The sequence below is a fragment of the Acomys minous genome (genome assembly GCF_964271855.1).
Source record: "Acomys minous genome assembly, chromosome: 2".
NCBI lineage: Eukaryota > Metazoa > Chordata > Mammalia > Rodentia > Muridae > Acomys > Acomys minous.
This window is the reverse complement of record NC_140484.1, coordinates 4591286-4605929: the sequence shown is the minus strand read 5'-3', so window position 1 is coordinate 4605929 and position 14644 is coordinate 4591286. Positions and strand designations below refer to the sequence as shown.

Genomic DNA, 14644 nt, shown 5'->3' with positions numbered 1-14644 from the left:
GGAAAGTAATCGGGTCTTTATTTATTCATTCTTTTTTTTTCTTTTTACTTCTTTCTAAAAACAACATGAAAGAAAATAAACCTGATAAAATGTTTTCATTTAATTCAGTTTAAGCTAATCAATATACTTGGCATCTGTATGAAGGCAGTAGGGCTGCTGATTCTGTGAGTAGATATTGGGATAGACTGTGAGTATACACAATGGGGGATATCTAGGAATGTAGTTGAACAGGACTGTTGATAAAACCTAAAAATGCAATAAAGGTTTACATGCTTTTTAGCTGTAATACATCCTCCTTTAAAAATACTAACCAAAGGTTTACTAGTGACTAAGTCATCAAATATAGATGTAAGAACTGTCTCTATGCCCTAGGTTGTGAGCGCCTGCCTTCCTACTCAAGCCTGCACATTTATTGAGCATATGTTATGGCGTATGTAACAAGTCTGAGTAAGAAGCACTAAGGTGGCAACATACATTATTTTGAAAAATTAATATGTATAAAAATTTTAAAGTCTTAGGGATCTCTGTCCCCCAGAGAATATTAACTCACTTTACCTGTGACACTTTAAAAAGATTTTTCCAGTAAAACAGAATTGGTCTAAAACTAAAACTAAGCAATAATGCATGTAAAATAGAAAGTGAGCTGAGAAATGTCAGGTAAGCAAGAACAGATGCTAGAAAAAGCAGGAGTCTTGTCCAAGAGTTTATTGTGGCAGGGCTTGTGACAGAAATGAGAGGAGACAGGGACTGCAGAGAAGGCTCAGGGGTTAAAAGCCCTGGTTGCTCTTCCAGAGTTCAGTTCTTAGCAACCACAGGATGTCTCACAACCATCTATAATGGCCTATAAGTGTACATGTAAAAATCTTTTTTAAAAAAATAAATTAATAAAGTGAGACAAGGCCCAACAATTTAAGGCCATGTTGTAAAGTGCTATTTAGGGCATTTCTGATAATTCAGACTGTCTTCCATTGAGAATGTGGCAAAGTTGAAAGTTGGTTTTTTTATTTTTCCCTTTGTTTTGGCTTTGGTAAAAGGAGACATATTAGAATTGTATTTTAGAACATACTATGTTAAGAATCCCAATGCTGACCCTTTCCTTCCTAAGGCCACCCCTAAATGACTATGCAGTTAACTTAATTGGTTGACCCCATGCCCAGAGCAAATTCAGTCACCTCCTCCTGGGGATCTGTGTCTTCTGCCAGTTGATGTGGAGTTTCTTTTACAGCACATGTATATATAAATAAGCCTCTGAAAAGTGTAGAAAGGAGCCCAGGAGGATGGAGGAGTGAGAAGCAACAGAAGTGAAGTTGCATAGGTACTTGTCTAGACAGACTCTGTCAGAGGTGGAACTCTTCTGTTGAAGGCAGAGATGCTGAATTCATTAAAATAATTAAAAACTGAACAAAAAAGACAAGGAAGAGTAGTAGCCTATTCAAAGAAAATATAAACCACAGAAACTGTCCCTTTAAATGACCAAATGGCAGTTGTGTAAGACTCTCTAAAACAGATATTAAAGATGCTTAAAGAACAGGAGGAAGATGTAGAAGATAAAACAATACACAAGAAAAAGGAAATAACAGTAAAGAGAGAGAGACCCTGCAGCTGCTGCGATGTTGATGCCCAAGAAGAACGGATCGTCATCTATGAACTCCTTTTTAAGGAAGGGGTGATGGTTGCCAAGGAAGATGTCCATGTACCTAAACACTCCAAGCCGGCAGACAAGCATGTGCCCAACCTTCACGTAATGAAGGCCATGCAGTCAGATGAAGGAGCAGTTTGCCAGGGACATTTCTATTGGTACCTTACGAATGAGGGCATCCAGTATATCTGAGGTTACCTCCACTTACCTCCAGAGATCGTGCCCACCACCCTGCACCACAGCCGTCCTGAGACTGGCAGGCCTCAGCCCAAAGGTCCAGAGGGTGAGCCACCTGCGAGATTCACAAGAGAGGAGGCAGACAGACACCTACAGAAGGAGTGCTGAGCCCCTGGTGTTGACCGGAAAGCCAAGGCTGGGGCTGGCTCAGCGACGGAATTCCAGTTTAGAGGCAGCTTTGGTTTTGACATGGTCAGCCACTTCAGTAAAGTTGGAGAATGTGTTGTGTTGAATAAACTTTAGAGAAAAAACATAAAAACAACAACAAAAAACAGTAAAGAGATAGGAGAACCTCTTAAAAAGCACAAAGCAAACACTGGAACTGAAGACTATGCCAAGTGAAGTGAGCATTTGGAGGCAGACTTACACATCCAGCGAGAAGATTCTCTGGCTTACGGCTAAGGCTACGGAGATGGTTGAGCATTTTATAAAATGTTGGAAAGGAGTAGAGCCTAGGAGACATGTGAAGTACCATCAAGCCTTCAAGTAGAATATGTGCTTTTAAAGATGCAATGGACAAAGCCTCCCCAATGGGAAACATGAATATAAATACCCAAGAAGTTCACTGAACTCTTTAGGAGAGTGGATTCTAGAGAACCATGCCAAGACCAGAGTCAGTGCTACGACAAGGACACAGAGAAGCTAGCGCTAGGTGAGAAGCAGCTCGTTGTGTTCACAGAGCTTGGAGAGTCAGCAGTCTTCTCAGATGGCTGGCCTTCCGTGAGACCCGAGGCTGAGGGCAGTGGGCCAGTGCATTGGGACTCCTAAAGAAGAACACTGTGCAAGAGTTTGCAGTTGCAAGTTACGCTTCTCAAGTGGGAGGGAAAGGAAAGCATCTACATGCACAGGCAAGCACTGAGAGGCCGGCGTTAAATCCTCGCAGGTGGACGGGAACAGATGCCAGGCACTGTTTTGAAGCCTGAGACATGATGATTATTAAAATTACATTATTATAACAATGATGTTGTAGCTTGATTCCTGCAAGACTAGTAGACAATGCATAATAAAATTAGTCTGAAAGTTATTGGCAGGAGCTGGAGAGACAGCTCAGCAATTAAGAACACTGACTGCTCATCCAGGGGTCCTGAGTTCAATTCCCAGCACCCACATGGTAGCTTACAACCATCTATAATGTGATCTGATGCCCTCTTCTGTCTGATGCAGGCATACATGCAACAGAGGGAGTACTTATATACATAAATAAAATAATCTTTTTAAAAAGTTATTGACAGAATTGAGGAGAGAAGTAGACAATTCTGGGGTGATAGTGGAAGAATTCAACACCCATTCTCAGTAATGAATACTACAACCAGATGGAAGATAAGGAAAGAAAGGGCTAAAACACACAGTAAGCCAGCTGCATCTGCAGTCTATGAGACACCTCGATCCTCACAGTAAGACAGCTGCATCTGCAGTCTGTGAGACACCTCGATCCTCACAGCAAGCCAGCTGCATCTGCAGTCTATGAGACACCTCAATCCTCACAGCAAGCCAGCTGCATCTGCAGTCTATGAGACACCTCAATCCTCACAGCAAGCCAGCTGCATCTGCAGTCTATGAGACACCTCGATCCTCACAGCAAGCCAGCTGCATCTGCAGTCTGTGAGACACCTCGATCCTCACAGTAAGCCAGCTGCATCTGCAGTCTATGAGACACCTCGATCCTCACAGTAAGCCAGCTGCATCTGCAGTCTGTGAGAACACCTCAATCCTTTCAGGGTACACATTCCCTTCAAGTGCACATGGACCGTTTCCTACGACAGACCACATGTTAGGTCAGTTTTTTTCAGTGTGTTTTTAAAAGAATGTACTAAGTATCCTCTCTGTTATCAGTTAACATTAGAAATTAATAGAAGGAAAGCTGGAATGATGAAAGGTTTGTGGAAATTGAACACATCTTTAAATACCTAGCAGACGAAAAAAGGAGGATACAAGGAAATTAGAAAATACTTCGAAACAAAAATGTATGGCATATTATAAGAAAGAAAACTTATGAACACATCAAAAAATACACCAACCAAACTTAACAGCATAAGGAACTACTCTCAATAAAATTAACAAAACAGTGAAGGTTTGAGTAGAGACGAACTGAATTGATAATAGGAAAATAATGAAAGCTAAAAATTGGTTCTTGACAATATCAATATAATTGACAATCTTAGCTAGATTACTAAAATCAGAAATGCAAACGAAGCTATTACTACTTAGTCCATTGAACTAAGGATTATATGAGTGTATGTAACTATGTGCCACTGATGAAATGGATCTGTGTGAAAACCTACCAAGAGTAAACCATGAAGGAACAGACCTTCAGTCACGGCAGCCAAGACGCAGTAACAACCAAACTTTACTTCAAGATGAGTGGAAAGGGAAAATGGACATAGGCACTGGGGGCTACTGTTCAACCTTAAGACGGAAGGAATTCTGACAACTCTGAGGACCCTTGGAAATGTGACATTATGCTAAGTAAGATAAACCAGTCTCTGTCTCTCTCTGTCTCTCCCTCCCCGTCTCTCCCCCCCTCACATATACACACACACACACACACACACACACACAGAGAGAGAGAGAGAGAGAGAGAGAGAGAGAGAGAGAGAGAGAGAGAAAGAGAGAGGGATTCATTCCACTTATGTGAAGGATCTGGAATTGTGAAACATCATGAGATAGGTGAACTGGTGTGGAAAGAGTAATAAGGACTTCCTGTGCAATTAGTAGCCTTGGGTGCTTTATTTGAGACAGAATCTCATTCTTAGCCTAGGCTAGTCTAGCGCTCACTGTGTGGCCCAGGATGACCTTGGCTTTACACCTGGCATTTTCAGTTCTGCAAGATGAAGCTTTCAGATATGGATGGTGATTAGAGGTAGTTGTCCAACAGTATGAATGTAGTTAGTGCTCTAAACCACACTTAAACATTGTTAAGGTGGTAACATTTACAGAACATGGACTGATGTGGACACAGAAATGTCTGCATGTGCCGGTACAGCCTGTACTGCCAGCAGTTGGGGAGCTGAGGAATTTCAGGCCAGTCTGAACTGCAGAGGAGTAAAATGCCATTTCCAAACAAGGGAGGGAGTACGTAACTCCTGTTTTGAATTTTAAAATTAACATTGTATAGTCAAATTGTGCCTCTTGAGAAGAAATTCAGTCTGTTCGCTAGCACCAAAGCCTACTACTGACTAGCAGGACCCATTTGTTAGGTATATAGATAGTTTTATGAGCCAACCGTAAACTCAAAACTGACCATAGGGGAAGTATTTATACCAAGAAAGTCAACAAATGCTACAAATCAGGAAATTTAAAAATAATATTTTTGATCATCAAGTCAAAGGGCTTGTTTGCTAGCAAATGTCTTATTGTGAGACTGTAACAACCTGCCGGTCATGACCCCAGAGGGTCACAGATCAGATATTTACATAACAATTCATAACAGTAACAAAATTACCATTATGAAGTAGGAATAAAATAATTTTATGGCTAGGATCACCACAACATGAGGGTATTAAAGGGTCACAGCACTAGGAAGTTGAGAATCATTGCTATTGACTGACTAATCTGTGTTTCTGCATTTTGCTGTTTTGAATATTGATTGTGAAATAAAGTTTTAAGCCTTGGAAAATACTCTCAGCCTTGTAATTTCAGAGACACATTGCTGTAATAATATGCTACTATATGAAAATCTGGGTAACTCAAAAGTTTTTTATATTGTCTGAAGACAATTCATGTTGAAAAGAACATATCCAGAAATTATCAAATGGAAGTTGAATAAGCTGTCACAAAAGTCAACATGCTTTCTTGCAGCTAAATGTCTTCCATTCTCTGATACATTTGTGAGCACAGTGGAGCAATGCTGTTCCTATCCTGATGGTTAGCAGTGTATTTTAAATCCCAGCTCACAGGAGATGCCTAGCAGAATGATGAATTTCTTATTAATTCAAACACCTTGGGAGAGGCTCTGTTTCACACCCACTCTTGCCCAGCATGGTGGTGCAGTCTGTAGTCTTTTCAGTCAGAAAGCAGAGGCTGGGAGATTATAAATTCTAAGACAGCCTGCACTCTGTAGCAAGACCCTGTCAAAATACCAGCATAAATAAATAACAGTGTTTAAACTCAGATCTGGGTCTGCAATAGTGACCAAATGTTTTTATAGTAGTATATGAAAAACTCTTTTCAGCAAGAAGCAAATAATGCTTAACTGTAGTGAGTCATGTTAATGCTTAAACATTTTAAAAAATGTAACTGTGCCCTGAGGTCGTCAGCTCGTAGTAATTCAGCACATGTTTATGGTAATTCAGAGAGTCCAAGTGATTTCTGCTTGATACATGAGACTTTCTAAGATTTTTCACTTCTTTGTGTTAGCGCTTGGGAAGTATATTGTTATAGCACTCATTTAGGACAATGGCTGCTATCACAGGGAGATTGTTCCTGATTTAAACGAAAGCATTTTCTCAGAAAAAACTTTTACATTTTTAATGTGATGGATGTTTAACTGCATCAGATTTGTTGTTGTTATTGTTGTTCTTTGGGGTTTTGTTGTTGTTTTGTTTTGAGGCAGAGTTTCTCTGTGTCACACCATGGCTGTCCTGGAACTTGCTCTGTAGACCAGGCTGGCTTTGAACTCACAGAGATTTGCTTACCTCTGCCTCCTGAGTGCGGGGATTAAAGGAATGGCCACTACCACCCGTATTACATCAGATTACTTTAACCCTGTGTTATTGTTGCCTGGTTGGGGTGGTGCCTATGAGGCCACAGGAAGACTCCTCAAGCTCTCTGCATCAGGAAAGACTTTCTGTGCCCTCCCTTCCTGTGAATAATGACATGGAGACCTTACACATTTACTAGAAGCTTCAGGCAGTAGAGCTAGGCAAATGCTTTAGCTATTCTAACCCAACAATACTGGCCTGTTTCCCTCCCAACCACATGGCTCGTTACCTGCCCTTCCTGTCTCATCCTTGCACCTGCTTCTTCATCAGGTCTGGCTGGCAACCTCTCCTTTTTCTAGTCCCTACCTGAGACACTCCCTGGGCTCAGAAGTCCCTCCTTACCAGTTGCTGCCCAGCTATTGGCTGTTCAGCTCCTTATTTACTCAATCAGAAGGGGATGGAGAACAGTGTGTACAGCACACCAAGACAGGAGCTGCTTCATAACGACAGTGCCAAAGTCTGGACTGCAGCCAGATCTCTGGGTACAGAAATCAGCATTTGAATACACAGTGCACAAAACATCTTCTACGTCTCCCCCTTTTAGTCAAATAAAAGGCTCTTTCTCATACATTAATAAACTATATACAATAACAACAAGCATTAAAGCTATCAGGTAAGAGTTACATTCACAATGTCCAGTCCATTTGTATTTGGCAAACTTGGAGAAAATAGTCCACTATCTGCCCTATCTTGCTGAGTCCAAAGTTTTGTACTCAAATCATTTTCTTTTATAGCTTGTTTTTATCAACCTAAAAAATATGTTCTTGGACCTAAATCATTTTTTAGATTCTTTACAACTTAAGTTTAATTATAAGAATATAATTATTTAGGTCTTTAACCCCATCAGAGACCTGAGAAGGATAAATATTACCAGAGTAAACAAAGTACAGAGCAAGCAGTTTCTAAAACTATAGAAATGACAGAGGTTACTGGCTACCTGGAAAGTTACCCAAAGTTTCTCTACAACGTTAGACATCAGTTCAGCCTTCTGGCCCAGTATAAGACAGGCTTTTTTTTTTGTGAAGCAGGAATTATGAAGGACTGCCTACTTTGTCATGACAAACCTGAGCAGTTGACTTCCCTGCATGTCTTGCTTGTCCACACTTGGACAGCATGCTGTCTACAGTTGAAGCAAGGACAGTTTTCTGTGCTGTGGCTAGCTTTGCCACATTTGAAGCAAGCTCCACATGGAGGTCCTTAGATGCCCCTCATCTTCTCTGAAGTAGAATGGGGGTGCTGCCAGGAGCTGGAATGTTCCATTGTCAAAACTCCCTTTACCCTGTTGTTCCTATGTTTGCCTCCTTTCTCTCCCTCTTTCTCCATAACACTAGATAGGAGAGAAAGAAAAAGAAAGAGAAGAGATCCCTGAATCTAACCTCCTTTAATTTGTTTCCCCTCTGATGAAGACCATTAACAACTTGCAACTAACACCCCTTTACCAATAACAAACATCCATCACCCACCAAACAGCCAAAACCCACCCGCCCTATTTTTAGGGAATGTGGCATCATCCTCTTAAATTTGCTTCCTGATGTCTAGGGCAACGTTCTCTTTTTGAGGCTGTAAGAAAACTAAGTTCTAGTCTTTTTGAAAGCTACTATTACAAACTGTTTACAATAATAGGTGGGTAGTTGTTTAGGATACTAAGATAAAAGCTTGTTATAAAATACATGCAGCATCTCCCATAAGGTTGGGTATCATTGACTGAAGAATGATGCTCAAGATAAAGGTCTAGGGAGGACAAGTCTGTAATAAACTTAATAGTCTGGGGGATTCAGGTGTGGCCTGGCCCTACAGATAGCACAGATCACCAGGCTATTTCCTACATCTGCTCCCTGCCTTCTGTCTGGAAAGCAGGTCTACATCGCTGTTGAGACAGTCCTGCATGTGTGACTCTCCTGGTTTCTTTCATGCTATCTGTGAGCACAAGGCCCTTGGCACTCTACAGAGAGCTATAGGAGGTCTATCTGTGAGCACAGGGCCCTGGGCACTCTACAAATGGCTATAGGAGGTCTATTGGTGAGCAGAGGGCCCTCGGCACTCTACAGATGGCTATGGGAGGTCTATCTGTGAGCACAAGGCCCTCAGCACTCTACATGTGGCTATGGGAGGTCTATCTGTGAGCACAAGGCCCTCAGCACTCTACATGTGGCTATGGGAGGTCTATCTGTGAGCACAAGGCCCTCAGCACTCTACATGTGGCTATGGGAGGTCTGTGGTAAGGCTGTTCTGCTCTGTAAGACAGAGTAACAGGCTGAAACCAGTTGTAGAGGGTAACATCAATAGGGCATGGTCATGGATTAAATATGGATCAAGACAGCTCATGGGCTGTTATGGAGACATTCTAGATTGAGTTCTTGCCTGTATATAATGCAATTCTGTAACAGAAAATGCCAAAATACAGATTTGGAAGGAAGGTCACAAGGTTAGTTTGAAGCATTTTTGCATTTTATTTTCCATATAACTTCAGTTGCACTTTGAATAAAGGTCTAAATTCTGGCCATGACTTTGAAGACCATTTCTTCCTGTTCTTATCATCTTGAGCATCAGTCCTCTCTGTCTGCTGTTTTCTCTCCCTGAATCCCCTTCACCACTCTCTTCACTTCATTTCAGCTTCTTATCATCGAGATGTCACCTGGTCTATCTCTTCTTGGGGAAAATACTGGGATATATTATATTAACTAGGGGAAGTAGGTAGGAAGTATCATGATATACTTTGAAGAGTATTATTGAGGGAACTGTATAATATTCATACATAAATGGTCTTAACTTGTAGGCTCTTATTTGAATTTGGTGAATTTTGAATCATTACTGTTCTTTATTTCAGTGTTTGCATTGTCCCAGATCTTACCAGTGCCTTGCCCTACAAGCTGCCTCCTGTGCTCGTGCCATTTTTGGAGTGCTTCGCTTTCTTGCCCAAATATTTCTAGTTCCTCCTGTGCATTCCCAGCCCGTCCCCAAAGTTACTGTTTCTCTAAGGAGCTCATGATTCCTAAGCTGTCTTTTGTTTTTAGTTTAATCCCTCTCAAAGACTTTAACAATTACTGAGGCTAGTCTTTCTAACTGCCTCCACCCAGAAGTTACAGTGTTCATTTGAAGGCTCTTTGTATTTCATTTTAGCACCCTTGCCATCTGTGTGTGTGTGTGTGTGTGTGTGTGTGTGTGTGTGTGTCCAAACAACATGGTATTCACAGTGAGAACTAAATGGAGAGGTTTGTCATTCATGTACCTGTTTCTTTACCTGCTTCCGCCTTGTACTTTATTTCATTTCTTACCACTTTTTCTCTTAAACAGAAAGTGATGTACTTAAGCATCATATTTCACAGTGTATGTATATGTAAGTCCATTTTCCTGTGTGTTGGCTCTTAGGTTGTTACAATGACTAATATTGTGGATGGATAGGTTTTCATATGCTGGTGGGCTCTCGTAAGGGTCATTTCCTAGAAATGAGATTGTAAAAGTCATTGTGTTGCATATTTCTAAGTCCTCAACCCTAGGGTCATGCTCACTTGCATTCCTGTTAGAGAGAGGAAGACAGAGAGGAAAGAGAGGCAGAGACAGTGTCTATCCCCCTTGCTGCTTCAGCCAAGTGCTTTAACTTTAACCTACCTAAATATCATCCCATGTAGTTAATGTGGCAGTTTATCATACATGCAGTTTTTTCTATAAGTTAATAAGTGATTATTGTTTGGCTATATAAAGGCTATTTTCATATGTTAATTTTACATTCAAAATTGCTAAATCTTTTTAATTGAGTCTCAAGGGTATTCTTGTGCACTGATTCTAGCACATGCATGCAAATGTTTTTGCTGTGCTTATGTCTTTAACTGATTCTCTCGTGTAGTCATGTTTGCCATCTGCCCGTCTGTACCTCAGTTTTTTGTCCAATAATACAAACAGAAATCAAACAGAGCAAACAGGCACCTTTGCCTGTGTCCTATACGGCATTCTTCATTTAAAGACTCATTAGACTTAATTACATTTACTTAATTGACTAACAAAATATGGAAAATGAGACTTCCTTTATGTAAGTTATAAACATGATGTTAAATAAGATCTTTCTGTGTTGTTTCCAGGTTTGAAGGAGAGTGGTAGGCATCTGTGATAGTTAAGACTGTCAGCTTGACAGGACCAGGATTATCTGGAAGGCCAGTCTCTGGGCACACCTGAGGGATTATCCATACTAGCATAAGTGACGTGTGGAAACCCACCTTAACTTTGACAGGCAGCGTTCCACAAGGCTTGCTTCCTGGACTGAACTAAAAGGAGAAACGTGCAGAATTCTAGTGTTCAGTGCTCTTTGCCTCCTGGCTGGATACCTCACCCTCCTGTCACCAGGACTTTCTCGCCTCGATAGACTAAGCCCTCAACTGTGAGCCGGAATGAGCCCTCCCTTGGGGCTCTTCTTGTTGAGTATTTTGTCATAGCAACGAGAAAGGTAGCTGACACGCCTACGCCTTAAATCTTTCTACTTGGCCTCTCAAAAATAAAAATAATAAGGAAAGCAAATATTTGACCCTACATTTCACAATACTACTAGACAGAGGGTGTCATGGCCTTCACATCACATGACCATCAAGAAATAAACTAAATTCTGGTTAAAAGTGCTGCTGGCGCAAGCTGAGGACAAGGACAGCAGATGCCTAAGCACCAGAAAAGTAGAAGTGCTTGGCAGACAGAGCAAACCCCGTGCACTTGTTTGTGGGCTTTTTGTTTTATTTTGCTTGTTTTTACTTTACTTGTCCCTCTCTTTGCCTTATGGTTTTCTGTTTTTTAGTATTCTTTGTTGTTGTTGTTGTTCCATTATTGTTTGTGGGGTTCTGTTTTTTAGTATTCTTTGTTGTTGTTGTTGTTCCATTATTGTCTGTGGGTTCTGTTTTTTGGGAATGAGAGTATGAAGTGGGGGCAGGCGGGGCTGTGAGAGGAGTTTGGAAGGAAAACATAATAAGTAGACATGGCATAAAAAGTTTAAAGAAAAAACAAAATACAACCGTTTTGAGGGAAAAAGAAAGAAAAAATACAATAATTCTGAAGACTTATAAAATACAGACAGAACAGCCCCTTTGGCTCTAGTAAGAAACACCCAATACAAAGTGCAAAATAGATGGATGTGGGTGCCTCGTTGTATCACAGCTCCTGAGTGGTCAGGATGGGTGAGGATGGGAAGTTTGGGACAAGCATCAAATATACAGGCAGGGAGGGTGTGCTTCCCTTTGGATGGGTCCCCAAAGGGAAGGAAGAACATAAAAGGGAAGGCTTAGGGCAATCACAGTTAGTTAGCATCCCCTCCACAAGTGATGTCCCTAAGTGAAACTGCACTGGAAACAGAGCTGTCAGAAGATGGCGCTCTCAAGCTAGGAACCTTGTTTACAAACCGGTAAGGTGATCATGCCCATATAAAACTACAGTAAGGAGAGTGTATGGAAATCCTCATTAATAGTCACAGAGTTGACACCTGTGTTCCTTACTGTAGTAATATCTTCGAACAGCATTTAAGACCAATGAAAACCAACCTGGATCAGAAATATTAAAACTAAAAAGAAAAAATGGATATTGATTGAATTAGAGAAACAAAAAAAAATCAAGATTATATTAGAAATCTAAATTTTAAGATAACTGAGGGAAAATAAATATATAGTAATAGGGTGGGTGACATTGAAGTGTAGCACAGGGTGGGGGAGCGCCAGGAGATGTGACTAAGCTAACTGCAGAGTGAAACTACACTTAGGGAGAAAGGGATGGAATCAGAAGACCAGCAAAGAAGGAGCAACATGACTTCACAGAGAACCTCAAGAAACGCTAAACAACCAACCCAAACTAATACCTGAAATTAAAATAGAAAAAAAAAACCTGAGCTATTAGAGAGACAGAGAATATCTTGTCTTTTCATCGTGAAAGGACCTATCAGGTGCCAGGGAATATTAACCCAGAAAAGTCCAAGGAACAACTTAATAAAACTCTTAAATTTTACAGACCGGGGGGAAAAAAAAGTCCGAAAGAGCTCCAGACAAAAAGATCAGTTACAAGAACATGGGCATTAAATTGGTGGAAACTGCCCAGAATAGATTGCAAAGCCAGGGCAAGGTCGAGCACCTTTCAGCACTCCTATGGAGTACAAAGCAAGGTATGGGATCCATTTGCCCTTCGAGCGTCAAGGCTGCAGTAAACAGTGAGGTAGGCCGAGGGTTCAGAGAGTGTGTGCACGTGAGCCTTTCTGCTGAGTGTCTTACAAGGAGCTTTCCTCTAAGTCTGGGTGAGTAAGAAAGCTGCCAGGGTTGATGAAGCTGCTGTACATAAAGATGCAGAGCTGAGATCAAAACAGTAGTGTAAATAGAGACTTATGTTATGGTCAGGGTTTGTTCTGGAAACACCAGAACCACTGGGGTACGGCAGAATGAGGATTACTGTAGGACCTGACCTGCGCACGTAACTGCAGAGCTGCTTGACCCATCTGCGTGGGGCCCTTGCTTCTGCTTAGTGTCTTAGTGGCAGATGGAGCAGTGGATACAGAAAGACAAAGGGAAGACGGCTCTGCTTTCTTTAACAAGTGACTAGCAGGTGCCCTTTATTCCGGGACTAACTCACTCCTGGCCTGCTGTAGGGTAGAGAAGCTGGGGCCTGGGCTGCAGGCTCTGGTGGTCCCCTTTGGTTTTAGCCTCACTCACTCACTCCTTTCGCCTGTGCCTCCTACAGGATGCAGTCCAGTCTTCCTGCATGTTTACTCATGCGAGTATATATATTATGTATATTAGGAAGCATCCCTCTCATTTCTCAACATGACGTACTTTTGAAGTTTGATTTTGCTAATTTCTTTTGAAAATTTAGAGTGGTTCTTGTAATTTAAAAAATAGTAGTTAAAGTAAGTGATATTTCACTGTATACCAAGTACTAGGTTAAATTCTCTACACAGATTATCTCTTAATTCACTTATATTTTCCTCACCTCACAAATGAGAAAACCGATAAAGGGTAAATAATTTGTCCAAAGTATCAAGTCTTTCCCACTTCTTCCTGCCCACTCCCACCCTATTAGTTCCTAGGCAACTACTCCACAACGTTTTTTAAAGTTTTTTCCAAGATATCCTTTGGTTGTCTAGTCATTGCTTTTCAGCAATTTGGTTATGATCTATCTAGACATAGTTTTCTTCTCTTGGGTCATAGGTTGTTTACTGACCATGAAACTGACCCCAAGTTGCCTGAAGATGTTGTGTTTGTTTTCATTCAGCTTTCCTTGGCTGGGTCCTTTCTCTCACCTGGAGGCTCCTGGCCTTGTCTTCCGCCACTGCTCGACAGTGACCTCATTCAGCGTGTTTGTTCCGAGTATACTTTCAGCTCTAACATTTTTATTTAGTTTTTCTTTTACAGCCTTGTCTGTTTGTTTCCTGTCTTTTCATTCATTTCATTTTACCTTTTCGTTTACTTCATGGAACACAATTTCATAGCTGCTTCAAGTCTCTGCTGATTAAAATTATTCTATTTTGGCATCAATATCTTGTTTATTTTTTTATTTCCTTTGATGCTAAGCCATATACCCATCTTTATGGTGTTTGTTTGAGGCGGGATCTCACTGTGGCTCTGGCTGACCAGGAACTGGTTTACCATTCTTTGTGAAACAGTAGTTTGGGATTTTATGCAAGACATTGGAATTTTGTGATATATAGAACTTGGGTTCTACTGAAGTCTGATAGATATTTTTAGCTTTGTTTTAGTAGACATTCAGTGCAGTTACTTCCAGTTATAAGTTCTTCTTATCTTTTAAAAAATATTTTTAATTTATGTGTATGAGTGTTTTGCCTGCATATATGTGTGTGCATTACATGCATGCAGTGGTTACAAGACCAAAAGAGGACACTGAATCCTGTGAACCTGGAGTCACAGGTGGCTGTGAGCCAGCACTGGGTGCCGGGAGCCCAACCTTCACCCTCTGGGAGGAGCCAGCTCCTAGCCACCGAGCCACCTCCCCGGCCTCTGCTCCTCCTTAGCTGTCTTTCCTCTCCTCTCAGGAATTCAGTTCTCAACGCTTCGCTGGTCTTGCCTTATGTGTGCATAGTTTAGAGACGTGTAAGTTG

General features: G+C 41.2%; 1 protein-coding gene and 1 pseudogene across 2 annotated transcripts in view; both read left to right on the top strand.

Moving 5' to 3' along the window:
- The window catches only part of NHLRC2 (NHL repeat containing 2), a 58023-nt gene that overhangs the window by 4815 nt on the left and 38564 nt on the right, over positions 1–14644 (top strand). The window lies entirely within an intron of this gene.
- Positions 912–3293, top strand: LOC311593033 (small ribosomal subunit protein eS10-like; annotated as a pseudogene). The gene has a single exon. The product of its transcript is annotated as a small ribosomal subunit protein eS10-like (transcript).